Consider the following 21,977-nt stretch of genomic DNA (forward strand, 5'->3'; position numbering starts at 1 on the left):
AGTTCAACTTTTTCCAAAAGTTTCACACCAAAAGTTATGAGAAAGCAGTTGTTCATGCCTTTGAGCTTGACCTCTGTGGGAGCTCTAGCAGAGCTTTCAAAAAAGGGAGTTTTCATCCAGAAATCTGTCAGTCATGCTGTGGAGGCTGCTTTCTGAACTCCGCTCCAGAGCAACAACAGACGAATACCTGCCGTCCAGCAGGTCATGTTTGATTTCAGACTGCCTGTTTGGAGCACAAAGACCAATGTTGGTGAATATTTACCTTCAGCTTAACAATGGATGTCGCTGGATTGATGGTGGGTGAAAAATCTGAATTATTGTCATAATTAATACGTTACAATCATAACAAATACAGTAAAGAGGAACATGTTTCTGGTGGTTGAGGTAGGCTGCAGTAGAGGAGTGACGAGAGTTACTTTTATCTTCATTATTGTTTTATGTGGCCATAAACGTCCCTTCAATCACCAAAATGTTCTTCTCACGGCTCCCTCCGTCTGTTGGAAGTACTCAGACGCGAGATGTGCAGAGACAAGCAAGGACAAGCAGTTGAAAAGAACGTCCTTACCCAAGGCAGACTGGGTGACCTTCATGATAATTTTATTCAGACTCCAACAAAAGATGTTCCCAAAGATGTGGCACAAACTGATACCAGTGATGTCTCCTATCATAATGAACGATACATATTGCAAGTAGAATACAAAGATACTAATTAAGACAAAGATTACTGGATGCAATTAGAAAACCTCATATATTAGCTACTGCATATGCTGATGATTTGTATTTGGCCATATTTTGATATCACAGATAGATGGTACATGTAGGGATGTCTCGGTTCACCTTTTTTCCCCTCTGTTAAGTATCGGCCAGTATGCATCCAATCTGATATTTGCATTTTTATAGATAATAACACAGCCTTAAAACAGAAGATATGCTAGGCTGCCAATTAATTTTTAAAGACCATTTTGTAGTTGGTTTAATATTGATTATGATCCAGTTTGACTGACCTACCTAATGATTTGGCTGTTAGCTACTTTAGTATTCTGTAGTAAAATCACTTCATTTTTGGTATGTCTATAGTAATGTATATGCTGAACTAATATCTTGTTTGTTTTTTTGTGGACTGATGTGAAATACCCATTTTATATTGCTGTGAATACCTTATGATTTCATATTGCTCTATCATTTGTGCAGTAGCTGCTCACTCTCTGTTTTGAACATGCTGTTTCTGTAAACATCAGTTCAAAACAAGAATGGCGCAGAGTGAAACATGGTGGGAGTGTATTTTGTGTGAGTCTCGTGGGGCCAGACGTGATCTCATAATGAGAACACACGACTGGAGACAATCTGAGACATAACCTAAAATCCACTGCTAATAAAGGTACACCCAACAAATTCTCCTAGTCTGTGTTTTTTTAAGCCTCTGGGGTCCACAAACTCAGCATCAAATTTGATGTTTCTGTATATGTTTCTCTACCGTAAATACGATACAGAAATTTTCGAAATCTGTAGAGTCGCCCTTTCCATTCCATCTTATCGCGAGATCAGACGTGACATCCAGAGTTATGAGGCTATGAAGAGGGGCTGAGATACACGTCATCTGCCTCTCACCGTGTGGAACAGGTGGATTTGTGTGAAACTGACCAATGGACACTCACTAAGGACTGACCCATCACGCCGAAAACCCTTCATTAAGTCGACATCAGAGACACATGCGAAATGGTGTACAAAGAGTTTACAGTGTCTGGAGTTGCTGCATCAGCTTTAGAAAGTAGCAACGAAGAAAACGAAGCATTTTGACATGAAACATATGAGTATCATGTTATATGCAAATGCCCGTAACGGCCAATTTAAGAAGACATGCAGAAATCAAGAAAATGCCTTTAGCAAGCTTGTTTTGTTAACGTATGTAGTACAATTGATAACACAAACAAAACAAGCTTGCTAATGGAACATTATAGCTTACAAGAGATCATTTTTTTTGCTACGTGTAATCCGTTCTCACACACGACAGCCATGCTAACTTATGTTACACTCATGGTGCTAATGACAGGCACAATTTCCTACTGGGCAATGTGCTCCATGGCCCCCTACTTTGAGCTCCACCTTCAGGAGAATTTGGATTGGATTAGAATTTCCACACTCAGACTTTTTATGGTGGGAACAAACTGTATTTAGAGCAGAATTTCTTATGATTTTTCCCAAATGTTCTCATTGCGAGATCACGTCTGGCCTGTGAGACTAAGTCACACTAAGTGTAGACTCGTAAAGTAAAGCCAACTTGAGGCACAATAGCTGCTTGCTCACATTTTACGTGCCAGTATTTAAATGAAATGTGTCTCAGAAACTTCTGAAGATGTGTCTCACTTCTGTGATTTTTGGGTAGTGCTCATTCATCTCCACAACAGTCGCATAGGCAGAATGGGTAACACTTTATTGAAGGGCTGTGTTCATAAGGCTACATAGCACCTACGTGAGTCTTTCATGACAACTGACATAAATCTGTATTTCAGCAAGCATCACTTGAGGTGAAATGGCATCAGAATGGACCAAAGCATCTTTAATGACAACTGATACGGTGCAGCAAGAAGATCAAAGTCAAAAATAAAAATTGTGTCGATCTTAATCATAATATTAGTCTTAATTATGACAGTTATAATAACAATAACAATTAGTAACAATCTGCATGTTTGTCTGTATGTTTGTTTGTATTTTCACAGCAACTGCCAACATAAATAGCTCTAAACATTTTTCATGGCTGCCCAAGACTTTTGCACTGTACTGTATATATGCTGAGTATTGTCATTACTTTTTGTACCAAAGAGGAAAGAACTTTCCTAACCAGACAGTCTTACTTTCAGCATGTCAAGAACGCACATGAGAAACTTCAGTACGTTCTCACAGATAAAAGTCTCAGTGTATTTTTAAAGATCTGAACTTGTGAAATGAAAGGTGTGTCCCTGATGCAAGTCCTATAAAATCCCTTGCACTCGTGATCACAAATCATATTTTTTTCAGACAGGTTCTGTTATGATGTGCCTGAAATGTCATGGGAGGATGATTATTTTAGATGTAGCGTTCTGTTTTTGAGTGGCTCATTGCGAATCAGATTTGATAAGTAGCTTATAACAATGCACAAGAATTCATCATTCACAGGCAAAGTAGGTTATGGAGCTGCTTTGATATATTCAGTACTCTGTTAATTAGGAGTCAATGAATAATTCACACTTTTGAGTAAGACAATGCGATGGTGATAGACTAGATTTCAAGGTTGTGTTTTATTTTTCAGAGACACATTTTCATTTCAAAATGTCCTTCACAAAGCAAATGAAGTTCAGCCTTGGGTGTTTTTATCTAATTTACACTGCTGGTCAAAAGTTTGGAATTACTTGCTCTATTTAAAAGTTTGTGTTTTTTACACAGTAACTTATACAATGTGAATTTAAATATTGCAGACTATTCGCCGAGAGGTATTTTAGTTGTTTTCAATGTTTTTTCATTATTTCAGGAATTCTGAACAGGTAATAAACTGTAATTATCTATATACATTACTTTTGTCAGTGTCCACTTTTCAAATGTGATGAATTCTGGATATTAATTTTATTATTTGACGCCTGTGAATTTGCACAGGACTAACATCAGTATAATTTTATAGACTTCTCTGCAATTAAATCGGTCTTTTATTATTGAAAACAGTGATTCCAAACATTTGAACAAAAGTAAATACTTTTCACAGAACTGCTGACAATGCATCATTCTGTTTACTTATTCAGTTTCTGTGATCAGAAATTCTATTTTTCTTTTTTTAATTCGGCATTATTAAAGGTGCCTGACCTACGGTACTTCACAAAAGTCAGAGACCACCCTTTACTTCTTTAATTTCTGACCAAAATGGCTGTTAGTTCCAACTTATTTATTTTCAGGAGATATTTCTGAAAAGATTTGATATAAAAATAACATAATAAAATAAAAATAAAAAAAAAATTCTGGAGTTCAAAAAAATGATGAAAATGATTGGAAGATACAGGGAAAGTGGGACCCCTAACAACCATGCAAGACCTGGTAGACCACCAGAACTGTCCCCATCAGATAAACAGCACTTAAAGTTTTTATCTTTGAGAGAGAGGAGAAAACAAGCTCCACTCTTGATTAAGATCTGAAAACATCCACAGGTGTTTCTGTCCATCTTTCCACTGTGAGAAGACAACTCAGCGCTATGGGTCTGAAAGGATGTGTAGCTGTCAAGAATCCCTTACTGAGAAAAGAAAATAAATAAAAAAGAAGAAATCAAACAAAGAAGCTGCTGGTGTTCTCAGAACAATGGACTGACCACCCCAGAGTCCAGACCTCAACATCACTGAATGTGTTTGGGATTATTTGGATAATGAGAAGCAGAAAATGCAACCAACGTCTAAGACTGAACTCTGGAGGTGTAGAAAAAATATTGTACAATTTAGTGTAATTTTCTGTTAAATATGTTTCCTGATTTTGTGGCTGTTTTGACTGGAAAATAAATGAAAGGCGGTCTCTGACTTGTTTGCACTGTACTTTTTAAATTGAATTAGACTTCTGCAAAGTTTTGTATCCTATGAACTTTCAGTGTGTCCACACAGAACACACTCATTATTTCAAAGCAGGCGAGCCATCGAGACAGCGAGTCCAAGCAGACTCTGCCAAATTGCTTTTGCTCTTTTTGTTTTGCCCCAGTGACTGAGGAGTGTCGATTGGCGCTTCAGTAAACACAGCAATACGCTACGCAAACTGGGCAGCATGCATGTCCACCCTGCTTTACTCTGCTGCTGCTGTCCACCCCTGTCCTGCTCTGGGGCTGAGGTCTCAGTGTAAGCCTCCAAATGCATTCAGATCAGACGGTACAACATTGACTGGAACTCGACGCACTGAGACTTCTGCGGTGAATGGGGTCTCCTCTCTCCTCCCTTCTCCTCCTCCACACCTCACGGGTCTGCGTGACCCTTTGCGCCCTGCTCAAATTCGATTTAAACTGTGGCGCTGCGGAATTGGGGTCAGCAGAAAAAGGAGGAACTGGAGAAGGGCAAACTGGCTCTCCTCCAAGCCTCTTTTTCTCTCTTGCTCACAAGTGCCTCACTTACCGGCGGAAGAGACGAGACGTGACTCTTCATATTAATGTGGCTGGCCAGTTATTAATTACACTGGCCTAATGGCTACGGCTGATAGGAAAGTTTCAGGCGAAATGCATTCTGGCCCGCCTGCCGTTATTAAAGCTGATTTATATTACGGCAATTAAGAAGGACTGTGCTCCGCTGATCAGAAGAGATGCTAGATCCACACAGCACGGCTTTTAATTAAAGCAGTGAAAGCTTTTAGTCACTTGACAAGTCTGTTGGAAAGCCTCTGAAGTAAGGCAGTCCAATGTTTGCCATCTTCTGTTTTCTTTATTGCTACAAGTTTCATTCTTTTTGCAGGCCTTGTGTCAAAACCACTATTTGCAGAAATGACATATTTTCACTGGCAATTCCAGACACCAAGCCATTGAAATTGTGGCTGTGGCATGTGCCCATCATCAGTGGTGGGGTGCATGCCACTGTGGCCAAATTATAGAAACATTTTATCATGTATACATAGTAATTATAATTGACAGGCATGCTTCAGTACCAAAAACAGCTAGGTTCCTTTTTTATATTATACCAGTCTAACTGGGGAATGACATAAAGGAATCCTGTTTTTCACAATATAGGTAGCCAGATTTAAGATTTTTATCTTTCAGTCCTACTGAACCATCTCCACCTTCATCAGGGTTTGATTAGTTAGTCCTTGCTGAAGATCATTGCGCCGTAACAATGCTTGTATGGAAAGCTGCGGCTGTGAGTTTGAATGTTATGTTTTCTAAATGGTAAAGAACGAGCTTCTGGTGTCTGCCTGTCTTGCAGCCTGACGACATGCTCAACAGAACATCACATCCTTCCCAAAGTCTAGTTAGTGCAGCGGTAGTGTTAAAGGCTAACACTTTACTTGACTCCACCCTGCTATATAACATGGACATAGCTATGCCATTAACATGTCAGGGAAGATGTCACATGCTATGAGCTGTCAGGACAGATTATGTAATATAGGAATGTAACAGTGTCATGTTACCAACACCAGTACTTGTCATGAGAAATAATGTAATGCGACAGGTGATATGCTATGAGTCCTCCACGTTCACCCCATTTTTTTTAATATACCAGTCATTTTTTCATCGCTGAAGATCATTGCACCATACTCTAGGACAGGGGTCGGCAACACATGGCTCCGGAGCAGGATTAGACTTTTAGGTTAAAATAAAATAATCCTCCTTTGCAGTAAAGTAAAGCTCTGCTTAGCGTTCTAACACAGTTTTAACAATGAATGGTCTCAAATGCTGGAGATCATGTAGCCTATAACTGCTTATTCTCCAATCTTTAACCCTGAAGCTTGGCACACAGACTGCTGGTCACCATAGCAAGCCAGACAACATTTTCGTCTAGCTAGTAGCTAACAAAAAGGCAAAAAGAGATTTCAGACGAACATTGATGAGAAGAATGGGTTTATTTGTATTTATAATCACTCCAGCTGGTTTCCTGATGCCTTTAATCTGCATTGAGAAACTGTCAAACACTAAAAAGTCACAGCTGTCAAGCTGCAGTTTTTCACCAGCTTCTTGTTCAGATTTTCCCGTTCCACCTTAAAAAGTGCAGCAGTTACATTTAAGGTGGAGCGGGAAAATTCAAACAAGAATATGGCAAACAAGAAGCTGACTTCAGCCTCAGAAAAAATCAAAAACCTTGAGAGATATTTTACAAGAAACTGTTCTACTTTTGTGGAAAAGTCTCCTGCCGAGATGTGAGAAAAGCAGCTATAGTTGAGCTAAAGCTTAAAGCTTATTTTTTTTATCCTATACTAGTACATTAGCACATACTGAGACATATTTACAGCCAAGATGGTAAAATGGATGTGAAATGTTGTGGCTCCCGAGGTGGTTTGATTTTTGTTAAAAAGGCAAAATGGCTCTTCTTAACATTTGGGTTGCCGACCTCTGTACTAGAGTAATGTTCTAGAATAATTGTTGTGTGGCAAAACACCTGTTGCGTTATGACATATAACAAGTACCGGTAACGTAAATCACTAAATGGGCTTGGAACAAAATACATTGCTGATCTGCTTGAAATATGCTAACCCAGTAGGCCTCTCCAATCACCAGGGACTGCTGAGTTAGTAGTGCCCAGAATCAGAACCAAACAGGGTGAGGCAGCATTCAGTCATGCTGACTCCTGACAATCTGGAGTATAGCTGCCCAGTACAGTGTATCATATGATGTGGAGTGATATTCAGGAATATTGTTTTTTTCATATGATATTAAAACTGGCTCACAGTCTTTTTCCCTCCCCTTGCTCATAGTCCTTTTCAATCAGTTATGAAATACTGTGATATGATGTTTCTTATTGGACTTATATTGCTGCATCAGCTACTATACGTTTAATTTATAGATGGTCTGTCAGTAATGCAATTGTGTTGCTTACAGAGTTTCAACAAGACACACCTTTCCTGGTGGGGGAAAAGTCCTCCATGTCCTGTTATTCTAAGTTTAGCATGACAGACATGGGGTGGTGTCTCCTGTTGCCATCTGCTCCTGAGCAGTGTGAGGGGAAGGCAAGCAGGGCAAAAGCAGCCACCTTCCAACAGAACAATGAGTGACCAGCATATGGTTCTCTCCCCTATTGTTTGAGGAATCAAAACCAAATGGACTGTGGTGCCAGCGCTCTCCTTCCCAATCTGTCAGCGGCGAGCCACGGCTTGCCAGGTGGAGCCCATCCAACAGAAACAAGCGAACGCCGATAACCGCTAAAATCACACAGAAGCTAAAAACAGTTGCAGCGAGAAAACGTGTGGAAAAATGGTGCAAACCTCGCACAGAAGCTGTTAGTGGTTTCAGAACGTGCTGCTTGAATTCTGTTTCATTCCGTTTGACTGGCAGAGGAAGCATGAAGCACAATAGATATACCTTGTGCAAAGACACACGGTGACATGATGTACAGTGCAGCCAGTTATACAAATACTCCACATAAATGGAAGACATGCTGAGTATCTTTGCCACGTTTACCTTGGATTATTCTGGCTGACATCGCTAGCTTGGGTTGATATCTTTGGTTTCCTGATACTCCTTTATATGGACTGACTCCTTGTTTATGCTTCTGTCACTGCTTTGCATTTATTAGTGCAGTACTAGTGCTCCAACAACCGGGGCCTGAGCTTGCCTTTTCCAAACTACAAAAAATGGATAAAGCCTATAGTATCCAAATATTTATACTTATTAGCATAAGCACAGCGATATTGCAGTAAAATCGTAGCCATTATACAGTAATGATTGTCTCTGGGGAAAAATTTTTATGCATGTGTGAGCAAGCTCCTTTCCATCAGATGGCTGTTATATAGTTTTCCCCAACCCCAAGTTAGTGCTATAAATGGCCCTAACTCCTGGGTACACTATTTGGGTTCACTCTCCACTGCCAGCCACTTTCATTATATAATAAAAATGTAAGTGATTTAATTCCTGGTCACTATCCAACTACGAACGAGTACCATTCCTTCTATCTGTGTGTGTAAAGTGAAATGTGTTCTCGTCATTGGGATATGATTATGTGTCAGTCACCTTGTGATTAGTGCTTGAAAATGCTCTGTACAATTCCATGGAAGCAAACCATGTACAAGGTAGTGGAATGATCCCTACTCTATTTTGAGAGCAAATCACTGGAAAATGCTTACCAATTATATTGTTATGTTCTCAAGGCTTTGTCTGTATAGTTGGTCATGGGTGCACAGCCCTCACTGAACCTTGCTATAGTACCCCCTGATATTCGGGTCCCATGTTGACTGGCTGCTCCAGTGTTGGCTGGCTGCTAACTGACTCACCTTAGTGCTGTTGATGCTAGCTTTAATAGCAACAACATGTTTGGTTTAACAGTTCTTCTTCTGGAAATGCTCTTTTCTCTTTTGATGTAGGCTTCCACACTTTAAGTGAAACCTTCATACATCTCTTTTGTCTTTGGTTTGAGAACTGAGTAACAATTCACTCTTTTCACCAAACTCTTACAAATGTGTTGCAGCGCCACCCTGAAGCAGACCAGTGCTGTGCCTCTAGTTATTTAAGAATACCAGTGACAAAAGCAATGACCTTTCCCTGAATTTCTATTTGAGCATCTAATATATCCCAATGGACAGCATAACAACATAATATGTTTATTTTCAGAAACCCTCCAGGATTTTGAGACATTCAGTGGGTCCAAGAGGTTAATTAGAGGGGTCCAGGACCCTCAGTATTTCACATCTTGGCTCTAACCCTTTCACAACTACTGTACCAGACAAAGGTTTCTCTGTGGTTCTTCACTGATACTAACTAACAGTGAAACTTTGCTTATCCAACTTGCCTTGATGGTCTGTCTACGGTATAAAGGACCTACTCAGACTAGGGCTCAACACTATGATAATATTTGTCGCTTTCATGAAAAATTAGATCACAGTATGTAACCATATATTTTACTGACATATCATGGATATCATCAGTACTTAAAACACTTCCCAACTGCATGTCTGACTACAAAAAGAGCATCCTTGTTTCATTGGATGTAGTGCAGCGCAGTGAAACATTGAATACAAATCAGTGTATATTCATTGGGTACGTTTGCATGCACTCAATAATCCGATCATGATCATATTTCTCCAGTTATCTGATTATTCAAATGGTCATGTAAACAGCATACTGCGATATCTTAGATCGGAGTAAGGTCTAGGAATCCAATTAAGAAATACGATAAAGAGAGCTGGATTTTAGTTCAGTAATTGGATTTCTCTGTGCTTGTGAACTCTTCCTCTGATTTCTTTCAGATTTCTCAGTCTGTGCATGTGCAAAAACAGACTGCGGTTAATAAGCAAGCAGCGTTGCTGCGAGATGGCAGCAAAACACTTTTGGAGCGAAGCTGAAACTACATGCATGATGAAATGAAGGATTTACATTTTCTTCATTCTCTAGATGATGTATGTTGGTATTTTCAGGTAAAGTGGCGCAATGAAAAAATCAGCGGCATGGGGTCTGAGTTTTACTTTATGCTTACATCACGTCTTCTTCTGTGAGTTTATCGGCTGGTTGAAAAGCAGAAATCCGATTATTGTCTGACTGATGTAGACCCAGACTTTTCCCATTATCTGATTACTCAAGTGCATGTAAACGTGATGATCAGATTACTGACAAAATCTGATTTTCTGCAGTTATCGGATTATTAATTGCATGTAAACACACTCACTGATTTTGATATTTTTTAAACGTGGCCCTACTTTGTCTGTTCCAAACTTACCAAATGTCAAAAAAATACTGTGGTGTAGTATGCATCATGAAAACTTCTTAAAGTATAGTGATATTACATTTTTACCATTTCGCCCAGCTCTTTTCAGACATTCTTTTGAAGAAGACTCGGATGCTATTCACTTTGAGGAGGCTGCTTGCTTAGAGGACACTTCACATAGCTAGAGCTATTTGTCTCTCTGGCTCCAATGCCCATACCCATGATGTCACACATAGCACATAAACTGTGTCTTAATGGCACAGCATAACTTTGTCTGTTGCAAACTGAATAACCTGTGATTGGTTCTCCCCCAGCTCCAACAGCCTATATCAGGAGCTACCTAGAGCTTGTCAGCTCAGAGCTATCATCAACATCTTACCACACCTTGCAGCTGGTTTTCTCCTTAGCTTCAGCACCATAGCTCACAAGCTAATTAGCACCACCGGTTTCCCTTGTGCTTAGCAGACTGTATTTTCTTAAAGCTGGGTGTTGTTAACAGCATGCCATGTTTAATTCATCTTATCTTGCTCTAGATTGTTTTAATCAGGCCTTTGCTTGCAAACTGACCCACGATCGCATTGCAGCATGATGTTAATGTCACAGAGGGTGCAAATAACAGATGGCCATTCTGGTTCATAAGGTGGCCGAGTTATCAAATATCAGCAGCCCCATCTGGGTCGGTGTCTTGTCTCTCTGCCCAGAATATTTCTACGTCCTGAGTGGGGATGAAACATGTTTTGCGGGTGGGTGTCTGTGGCAGCTGCTTAGTCGATGCCCTGCACATTCTCCTGTTCTTCAGAGTCACTATGGCCTTCCCAACACTTTTTATTTTATCACACGTCATCCCAACACTTTGTCAGTGTAAGATCTTGATCTGCATGCAGGTACACAACAAGTATGCACTGTTTTGTACCGCCTCTGGCACCCATCTGGAGCTCACAGAGATGTTCATGACATCTCGTTACAGGAAAATTGTAAGCTGAAATTTAACGTAGCGGCATCTGGATGGTTTCAGTGGCTCCAAAGGCTTGTCTTTCAAAAGAAAGTCTGGCCTAACATTTAAGACTGCCCAAGAAAAGCAGTGTTAAATAGACAGCTGAGTGTTTAGCCACCACAAGAAATTTCTTATTGTCAACCTAATATCAAAGTGGTCATATTAAGCATGATTTATCATATCATACCATTTAAAAGACACATTATCTTCTTTTCCTGCAATCTTTTATCAAAATGTAATGACTTTTGCCTTCCTCTAAAACAATAATAGTACTCAAACTCTTTCTCTGGGACCGACAGACAGACCAAATTCACAAAGTGAGTGAGCAAAAATGTGGAGGACCGATTTGAAAACCACTGGATTATATCACCATGCACTGGTGAGCTGAGAAAAATATTAAGTGTAGTTATGAAATAACTGGCAGGACTATGCTTAAAACCCTCCTTCTTCCAGTCTAACTCATGCTATTAACCCTCTGGGGTCCACAGACTCGCGGGTGCGTCAAATTCAATGCTTCTATATATGTTTCTCTGTCTTTTCAATAATACAGCACAGAAATATGCTTCAAATATTTCCTTAATCTGTAGAGTCGCCTTTTCCATTCCATCATCTTAATGGAGTCGACATCAGAGACACATGCAAAATGGCATGCAAAGATTTACAGCTGCTGAAGTTTCTGCAGTGGTTTTGGAAAGCAGCGACAAAGATAATGGAGCATTTTTATATGAAACATGAATATCATGTTTGATCCACAAGTCTTTAAAGGCCAATTTAAGAAGATATGCAAAAATTGAGAAAATGCCCTCAGATCCCAGAGGGTCAATTCCCGTCTCTACTTTCTGTTTCCCAATCCCCACCAACATCCGATCTCCTACCTGTTCCTCTGTTCTATCTGAACTGGAGGGGGGGGGGTTTGTCCTTCTATCTCCAAGCAGAAGCTGCACAGAACTCCAGCCTAAGTTCTGAGTTCTCGCCCCTCCCTCCACCTCACAGCCCCCCCCACCCCATACTACCATCATATGCTTAACCCCTTAAAATCCCAGGCTTTTTACATTATTCAGTTACTAAAGGGACTTCATTGTCAACTGGCTGAGCTATTCTTAGGTTATAGATGTGTCTAATAAAACTTAGAGTGGAACCTGGTCATTTAAGAGGTTAAGGTACGATCCAAACTTCCCCCTCTTACCACCCAGACTTATCATTGTGAGAAATGCTGTCTCAGAGATGCTCCCTAATACTGCATTTATTCTGTCACACATCACAGTGCAGAAGGAAGATGCATTGTGATCAATGATTCATGTTTACTTTAATGACAGTTGAAATTAACAGTTAAATTGTCTGTCAATTTTGAGATACACCAGATTCATCTGATTCAATGAAAGTATTTTTGTTGCTGATTTCCAAGCGATACATACTTTGACATGTTTATTAGTGGCTCATGCTGCTGTTACGAACTGTTTGAACCCCCACGTCAACTTTCAGTCATTCTAGATGTGACTGATTGACTAGAACAAAAAAAAAAAGACGTCTCTAAGAAGGAAGACAGTGGTGGTTCTATGGTTCCAGGTGATATTATATTGTAATTGGAGGCTGTTTCAGAGCTGCCCACTCTCTTCTTAAGGGATTAATCTGTCGGCAGACTGGGTGCATGCTCATTGTGACTGGTTAACCTCACTGTACCCAGCGGCGAGGAAAGTTTCATTTGTGCAATGACATTTGCTCTTGAGCCATAAAAGAAAAGCAACAGCTGGTAATTTGCCAAGCTATTTCTCTGTGATGCATCATCTCAGCAGCCGAGGATGTTTGTCCAATTAATGTTGCTCTCCCACTGGGTTTGTACTTCGTTACTCAATCTGTCACTTTGAAGGGATGCTCCTGGTATTGATTTATTTCTGCTAAGATTTGTTTCCTTTGACATGCGGGGAGGATTGAGAGACTTTGCAGCCAGTAATCGCTCAGATTGCAAATATCAGAGCTTATTAAATCAGAGATTTATTCCGACCATGTCTACCTGCGAATTGCTATGGCAATGGCAGAGCAATTTAAGTGGCATTTGCACTACATTATTCATGGAGGTCTGTGTGCGTTCTGATTTGTTTGTCAAATGAGTACAAAGATTCATTATTTTGAGACTCCTTATCACTCAGGGATCTAAAATGAGCATGGAGCTCTGCAGTTTTGTGGTTGAAGAATGAACTAGCTGAGACACTGAAGATGCCTGATGCAATGGAGTGGTAATGTCAGCATATGGTATTTTCTATCACATACAGTGCCGTATTGACTAGACATACAAGTTGCCATGTAATGCAGTTCATGTGTCAGGCTGGGAGAGCAAGTGTGATCTTCCTCAGGAGTGATTCCATTAGACTTTTGGCAGTCATCTGCCTCCTGCTGAATTGAATCCGATTGGGGAAAATTGTGTGTGAAAGCTTTTTTCCCTCCTATGTGTGTGTGTGTGAGAGAGAGTGAGAGAGAGAGTGAGAGAGATGCTGAGGTGTGGTTTGGTCTTCTGTGTTTCAGTGGTGCTTCAGCAGACCTGTCACAAGCCAATGCACTTCATTATCTCCTGAGATATTTTGTGTTACCAGCTGTAGGAGTATTGCAAGGCTAGTGCCTTTGTCTTCTGCATTGCAGATAGTGTCCAGTATGTATACATATGTTGCAATTGTACAGTCTGTTCCATGATTATTGTCTTTGTGATTGATAAGCTCAGTGTCACACTGAAAATATGAGAAAAATCGAACCTTTAATTGAGACAAATTCAGTCCAAGAAAACAAAAAAAAAACCTTATCAAAAGAGACACTTCTTAACAAAACCATATATCACAATTATTTAAAGATTTCTAATGAATAAAACAAAAGCTGAAGCACATTCTCATTTATATTCCACATGAGTACTCGGGAACTCGTAAGGAGTCATCTATGACTCCTTGTCGCCCCAGGATATAAAGAAGGGGAGCCACAGAAGCCAAGTTCTCTTAGTCATTCATCAATCGGGGTTAGAAAATACACAAATGAAACACAATTGTGTCGCCTTTCATAATTAATTTCTTATTTTTATAATTCCGGCAATGGCTATAAAGAAAAAATGCTTGGAAATGTCCATATCCACTATTAGGGCAATACTTTTTGAAAGTTTGAAACAACCAGAGCTGTAGTGAACCTGCCTGGAAGTGATCTTCTGCTCATTTTAACCTCATGCACAGTGAAGAGGGTGGTTAGACAGGCAAAAATCTCTCCAAGGATTGGAGATTTGCAGAAGATGGCAGCATTTTGGAGTCACCAAGTTTCCAACGCTACACTGAGGGACTGCCTCCATACCAGTAAACTATTTGGAAGCACCAATGTAAGCACCTGGAGTTCACTAGACAGTATTGGAACTTTGAGTAGAAACAGGTTCCCTGTTCTCAGATGAGACAAAAATAGAGCTTTTGGCAAAACATACACTCAAGATGGATTTATTGCTAAAAGAAAGATGGTTATAGAAAATAACTTCATCCCCACTTTTAAGTATGGTGGAAGATCTTTGATGTTTTGGGGCTGTTTTTTCCTCCAAAGGCCTTGACGATGCTTGCTAGAATACATGGCATCATGGATTCCATTTTAAATTAATATAAAAAAGCCAAACTGGGTCATGGTTAGATCTTGCAACAGGACAGTAATTCAAAACAGATGTCTAAATCCACACAAAATGGTTCAGTGACCGCAGAATCAAGCTTTTGCCATGGCCATCCGAGTCTGCAGACCTAAACCCTGTGATAAGTCTGTGGGATGAGATGAAAAAGAGAGTCCAAAAGAGAGAACCTAGGACACTGGAGGTTCTGGAGAGATTTTATGTATTGGGTACTCTCAGATTCCTCAGTCTGTACTGTCATCAAGCATTATAGGAGAAGACTTACTGCTGTTAGGGAGAATGCACAAAACACACACACACAAATGTAAGGGTGCCAACAATTGTGATGTGTGGTTTTGTTAGGAAATATAGCAGAACATTTTTTGGTGCGATTTAGAACCCTTTTCAAAAAGTTTCTGTATAGAACCATCTACAGCACATTGCTCTTTTTCGATTTTTCGAGTTGTCATGGTTCTATATAGAACCACCTTCTTTACTGAAGAACCCTCGAAGAACCATCTTTTTCAAGAGTGTATTTTTAGCCATTCGGTGCTTAAAATGTGTGTTTTTGTAATGGAACATGGCCTCTTAATAGAAAGTACCACCTAAATATGTTGGGTTCGGATTACATCACCTACTTTTTGACAGCCAGTCAATGGGCATCGTATTTCTAAAGCTGCTGAACTATCAAGGCTTGGCTAGTAAAAGATATTTCAGCTCAGAAAACTTCATTGGCGTTGGTGTTCCTAAATGTGGTTTTCACATCATTCTCCATATAAATAATTACCCTGTACAGAAGTGTGTTTTCATCTTGCTCTGGTGTGCTATAAAATGAGGCTGTACGTGCTTTGAGCGTTCTAAGCTTTGGGAAAACGATCAGTAGCATTGGTGTTGTGGGAGGTTTGTGAACATGTCTAATGGTCTCTTGGAAAGGCCTACATCCCCCTGAGTCTCTGCGTTATCCCTACACGGCCTACTGTAATTGCTGCCAAAGAAGTGTGTCTGTAGCTGCAGTAATCTTCTTTTTATTTATTAATCTAGCTGATGCTTTTATCCAGAGTGTCTCGTGCTCTCTTGAGTGTCGCTGCTTTATTTTGACTCATGCCACCTTGGAGAACGTGGCAGGGCTTTGGCTGGTTTTAGCTCTCAACAGCAGATTCTGGATGTGTTCTTTCCGCAGATTTCCTCGCGTGAGCTGGTGTGCATGAGATGATTCACATGGGCAGTTTTGTGAAAGCTCTGAGCGAAGAAACTTTATTTTGGAAAAGAACTGGGTGCTAATTAGATTTTTCACTGTTGTCAACATTTCATTGTGTTACTTTTTTGATTTATTTGATTTGCAGTTGGTGAGTCTCATTTGAAAAGGTGCAAAGGGTGACTCAGATAGACCCCGTCTCTCTCCTCCTCCCTCAGATCATAATTTGACTTCAATTATCTATAATTGGCTACCGTACAAATTTATTGCCTCATTTGCGAAGCAGTCTTGGAAAAGAGTAAAAGGAGCGTATGGCCAAGAAAGTTCAGGCAGAAGCCTGAATACATGTTCTTGCCACCTGCACTAGTGATGCTATGACGTGATTGTCTATTACTGAGGGATTTACAAATGCAACGTCCTTTTAGGGAAGGGCATTTCAGTCAAATTTGATATTCGAATTTGTAAGCATTATTCTAAAAAATAACCTAAAAAAAGTTCCACATAAGACTTTTTTGCTATGTTCATATTACAATATTATGATACAATAAAAATATAATACAGCACAGAAATACGATTCAGGTATTTCCTGAATCTTAATCTGAGTTATGAGGCTATGAAGAGGGGTTGAGATACATATCATCTGCCTCTCACTGTGTGTAACTGGGCCTACATTTTGTGTGAACTGAGTGTATCTGTACATGTATTCATACCGAACATCATAGTCCAGATGTTACGGTTTGGTGTATGGTGTACGCGGTATGTGTGAAGATTGATGTAAGTATTGTGGAACCAAATTTCACAAGTGCAAGTTCCAAAAATAGTTGCGTAATCCTTAAGCTGTAAGCTTCAACCCAAAGCCTTACTAATGTTTTCTCTGCTCCAAACTTCAGAATCACAACTGAAGTTGAACCATCACTGCACAAATTAATTAACGTTAGTGACTTTCCCCATCGAGTGCAAATTACACACTACAAGCTGTATCAACTACCTCAGTGGAAACAAACTGTAACTTGTACTACTGTCTGTTCAAAATAAATGAAAAGAAGCCCAGCCTTATGCTTTTTGGTGTTTGTGTTGCTTTTTTTCCTATTGTACTGAACTCATACCAAACCGTGCTGTCCAAACCGCAACGTGAACCGAACCGTGACTTCTGTGCACTCCTAATCTCTGACCAAATTGTGAAACCAAAGCTCTACGCTGCTCCCTGGTTGGAGTCGAGTAAGAATCTATACTGTTATAGAGAAGCTTTGCCAAAAATGCTGCTTATAAAAATTTCTATTAAATTTTAATTTATTATTAGATTTTGATTTTTTAAAACTTTCATGACTGTTTGAAAATTCAGATTCATCCCTGTATTAATGCTGCAATGGTAATTAATGGTGTTTATTTTGCATTTTTAGTTATTGCATGTATTTTTGTCCATATTGCTCAGCTCTCGGTAGTGCCGTGTCAATGCAACTCTTCCAGTTTACAACAGTTATCTCACTCAGGTACACTGCAGACCCTGCAAACACTAAGGTGAGCATGAACAGCAGTGATTTCTAAGAAAAACAATGGATAGTTCAATATCTGCCTGCCCGCTACAGACTGAGCTTATCTTCAGAAAGTGGATGAGAGTGAGTGACAGCAGTTTCATCTGCTACTACTAGCCTGAAAATTGATTTACGCTAGAGATGGCATTGTACCCGTTTTTCTTTTCCAATATTAATCAATAATACCATGTTTCATCTCCACCTCACACCAACCCCACCTATAGAAAACATCCTGCTAACTCATTAGTCTTGACGTGATCTCATAAGAAGACCACATATCTGGGGACATCTTGTTAAACTTTGGGTGCTGTATTGTGGCACACAAGGGTACGCTCCCTCTAAAATCTGCCCCCAAACTCCTCTAGTCTTCTCTTTTAACATCCAGAGTAGACTCAATAAGTGTGTTTACATGCACTGAATATTCTGATAATATTGAATAACCTTTATAAGTCTACATTTCCATCCACATTTAGCCCAGAATATCTCAGAGTTGTTCCCAGACGTTATGTGTTATGATTTTTCAGTTCATGTTGACTTGAAGACTACTTTTATCTCATGACCTACTTAGGCAATTCTGTCATATTTCAGTCTGGGTTCATTACAGAATCGGATCGTATTCATGCTTTTTCCTGGGATATCTGATTCAGCATTTTTCTGTTGGCGCCAGCCCCATATTGGTACTGGGTATCACATTAGTGCCATCTCTAATGTACTCTCATTGAAGTTTACCTAATGTTTGTAATGTTCCTTTAGCTAGTCCATTACGTCTGCTGTTTTAGGCAGTCTGCAGCTAAGGGTTCTACCTTTTCTCAAAGCCATTCGTACAGGTTTCACTGAGTGGCTCAGCTGGCAAATGGCTTGGATGAACAACTTGGAATGAAAATGTATTTGCCACTGATGAATGCCGGATTTCTAGAGTTCTCGTTAGCCTTGGCACAGACCAGCGAGAGTCCCAAATGTTCAAATAGTGAAGGACGGTCGTGTGTCTCAGGCAGAGGAAAGTGGACTGATGAAGAAACTCCTCATCATTACTCCAGCCTACCGATATTGCTGCTGAGTCATTAGTGGGACTAAAATGAAGCGCTCCTCTCTCTCTCTCTCTCTCTCTCTCTCTCTCTCTCTCCTCTGTCTCTCTCTCTCTTTTTTCTCTGTCTCTCTCTGTTTCTGTCTCTCTCTCTCTCTTTTCTCTCTGTCTCTCTCTGTTTCTGTCTCTCTCTCTCTCTCCCATCTCTCTTTCTCTTGCTCTCTCTTTTACTTCGATGCCTCTCTATCTCTCTCTCTGTCACCTCTCCCTCTGTTTTTCTCTCTTCTTTGTTTCTCACTCTCCTCTCTATTCTTTCTCTCCCATTCCCTCTCTCTCTCTCACACTGTCTCTCTCTTTCACTCACATTTTGCCTCTCTCCCTCTCTCTTTTAACTCTATTTCTGCCTCTATCTTTCTTACTTTGTCACATCTCTCTCTGTTCTCTCTCTCACTGTCCTCTCGTCTTGCTCTCCCCTTCCCTCTTTCTGTCTCTGTCTCTCTATGTCTTGCTTCTCTTTCTCTTTTCCCTCCCCTTCTCTCTCACTTTGTTATCTCTCTCTCTCTCTCTCTCTCTCTCTCTCTCTCTCTCTCTCTCTCTCCAGCTGTCCATTTCTCTTGTGCTGGTTCTTGGCTCTTTGAGATTTCCTTGGTTTTTAGACCTCCCCCCACCAGCTCTTCCATATGCCAGTTCATCCTCAAAATCTTTGAAGATATGTGGGCTTTGCAGCTGGTAGGAAGATGAGTGGGCGCACGAAGAGCCTCTTGAAGGGTTCATCTTTGAACAGGATGTAGGGTTAATGCAGTGGATTCCATCAGGCTGGACCTGTTTTCTTCAGGCTCAGTGGCCTCTCAGAATGTCATAGCTTTTTCCCCCTTCTGGTGTAAAAAAAAGCACAAAGGCTTCAGTCAGTCACACATCTGCTCAGGCTGCTAGTCAACGTTGAAGTAATAAAATGTGCCGTTACTGTAACATTCTTATGAATGAGAGGTGAGAAGCATCATTCATCCACCTATCCACTTAACCACCCAATCACCAATCCACTAACCAATCTGTCCCAATCTATCCATCTATCCATACATCCCCACTCACGCATCCATCCATCCATCCATCCATCCACCCATACGTTCTGAACCACTATAGATGATTGATTGATTTAAGATGGAACCTTGCTAGCTTATCTGTCCATCTGTCTGCCCATGTAAACATTTATCTATCTATCCAACCACCCAGCCACCCATTCACCCACCCAGCTTTCCTTCTATCCATCCATCCATCCATTTATCCATACAATCACCCATCCATCTGTCCATCCTTCTATCCATACATCCATACATACATACATAGGATGGGATGTACTTCTGTATGTGTACTAGGCCTGATGTGGTCATGTCTTACTGCTATAGGTGTGTTAACAGTATGCTCTTGGATTGTTCATTCCAAACTGATTCCAGTTTTAAATCTGTACTTTATTTTCACACAGTAAATCATAAATTATGTGTTCAGCCCTATTGGAGCTGAATTAGTTTTGCCTGGAGTGGTACTGGAATTTAAGTGATTATTAACATGATCCATCATTTTATTCTAATCGAATCTGCAGTGTGTGTAGTTTTCAGAGTCTTTCAGTAATGATTATGGAAAGTGATTTAATCCAGTGTGACTGTATGTGTAGTTTTTACAGTCTGATGATAGTAATTGAGGAGCACCTTCAGTGATACTCGTGCTGTTCTAATCCACTTTATGCTACTTGAATAACAAAACTTGCTAAAAGAGACAGATTTGTGGAGTGTTGCTATTGATATTGAGTGTGTCCTATGGTTGATGGATTATGGGATATCACCCTTCAGTCTAGTCTATCTTTGGGAATGAGGGGAAATTACACAGATACTTTATCTCATACAAATTGGCCAGTCAAATCCTGCACAAACGATACTGTAGGACCTTCTCTGGTAAAACATACCTGTTGTGCTCTAGTTTAGTTCTAAAACATCCTGATTGAGGCTTTACAGTTCACCAGTTCAGCCCCAGGCTGTACACACCAAAGTGTCTGTCCTAAGCCTAGTGTGGGTGTATATATGAGAAAAGAGAAAAAAACTGTGTCTGAAAGTTTGTTCCCATAGCAGCAGCATTCATTCTGACTGTGTGTGTGTGTGTGTGTGTGAATGTGTTTGAAGGGTGTGTCTGGAGTCAAAGCTGCTGAGCTGGCTTCATTAGTGCTCTGTTACACCTAGGACAGGTTCATATTCTCTCTCCAGTGGCTTTACCTGTGCCAGTAAACCAATTTCCTGTAGCTTCTTCTTCGGGTGAATGATAATACTCTTTACATGTATCCAATACCAAGTTTCAAAACTCAAAAAAAACTATTACTATTTTACTATTTACGATAGTTACTATTGAGTGGTGTTCCTAGTTATTGTTGCAGCATGTGTTTCTAAGATTTACAGACAAATGTCTATTGTGCACACAGGTGCTAGCTGATAATGATCATTACCCAATATGAGCATTGCATTGTTATATATCAGTGTGTATGAATTCAAAACTGTGTTGTTTTTATGATATTTTATGTTGTCTTAAGGTAAGTAGGTATAGTAATATTTAGAATATGTGATGAGGTGTTTATTGTACTCTGGAGGGGCAGAATGTGTAGGCGATGTTTGACTACTCTGCTTAAACATTTTTAATCCTATAGAAATAAGTGTTATATTTCTCTAGAATGCTACATCTGGGAGATTTAGTCCCAACTGCTGCTTTTAATAAATGTTTATCAGCATCGGCAGATATGTATATGAAAAACAGCAGATAACTTCAGTGTGATTGGGCAGGGCCAAACTGCTGTAGGCTAAATAGGTGGGCATTATGCCTGGTCTGTAAGGCAATTTAATTGGATATTGTTGTTGATTGACAAGTAACAATACAATGTACGATGCAAAGCTGATAATTGTCATGTTGGGAAACTAGAGAGGACTAATTTACTGTTAAACAGCTTGCTAAATATGTAGGAAAATTAAGCTTCATGTTGCTTCAAGAACTATGCTAGCTTTACCTGCCACATTGCTCTTCACCTTTTACTTGATTTACTTTACATTGGGTTTAGCTTGAGTATATGGAACTCAAAATAAATGCCAACATGCTTTGGAACGTCAACCTGCTTCAGTACGAGTTGCTACAGTAAAAACAACCAAGCTAGCCGCTGTTACCCTGGAGCGGCCAGCTCTAGCCCTTAAACCAGAAGTAAAGAAAGTTCCTCTGGTCCCCGTCTATGGAGGATCAGAAAAGGGTAACAAATAATAT

General features: G+C 40.0%; 1 protein-coding gene across 1 annotated transcript in view; it reads left to right on the plus strand.

Moving 5' to 3' along the window:
• Positions 1-21,977, plus strand: part of slc35f1 (solute carrier family 35 member F1) — a 141,709-nt gene that overhangs the window by 62,593 nt on the left and 57,139 nt on the right. The gene's annotated exons all lie outside the window — the stretch shown is intronic.

This window comes from Colossoma macropomum, unplaced genomic scaffold (assembly GCF_904425465.1).
Source record: "Colossoma macropomum unplaced genomic scaffold, Colossoma_macropomum, whole genome shotgun sequence".
Taxonomy (NCBI): Eukaryota; Metazoa; Chordata; class Actinopteri; order Characiformes; family Serrasalmidae; genus Colossoma; species Colossoma macropomum.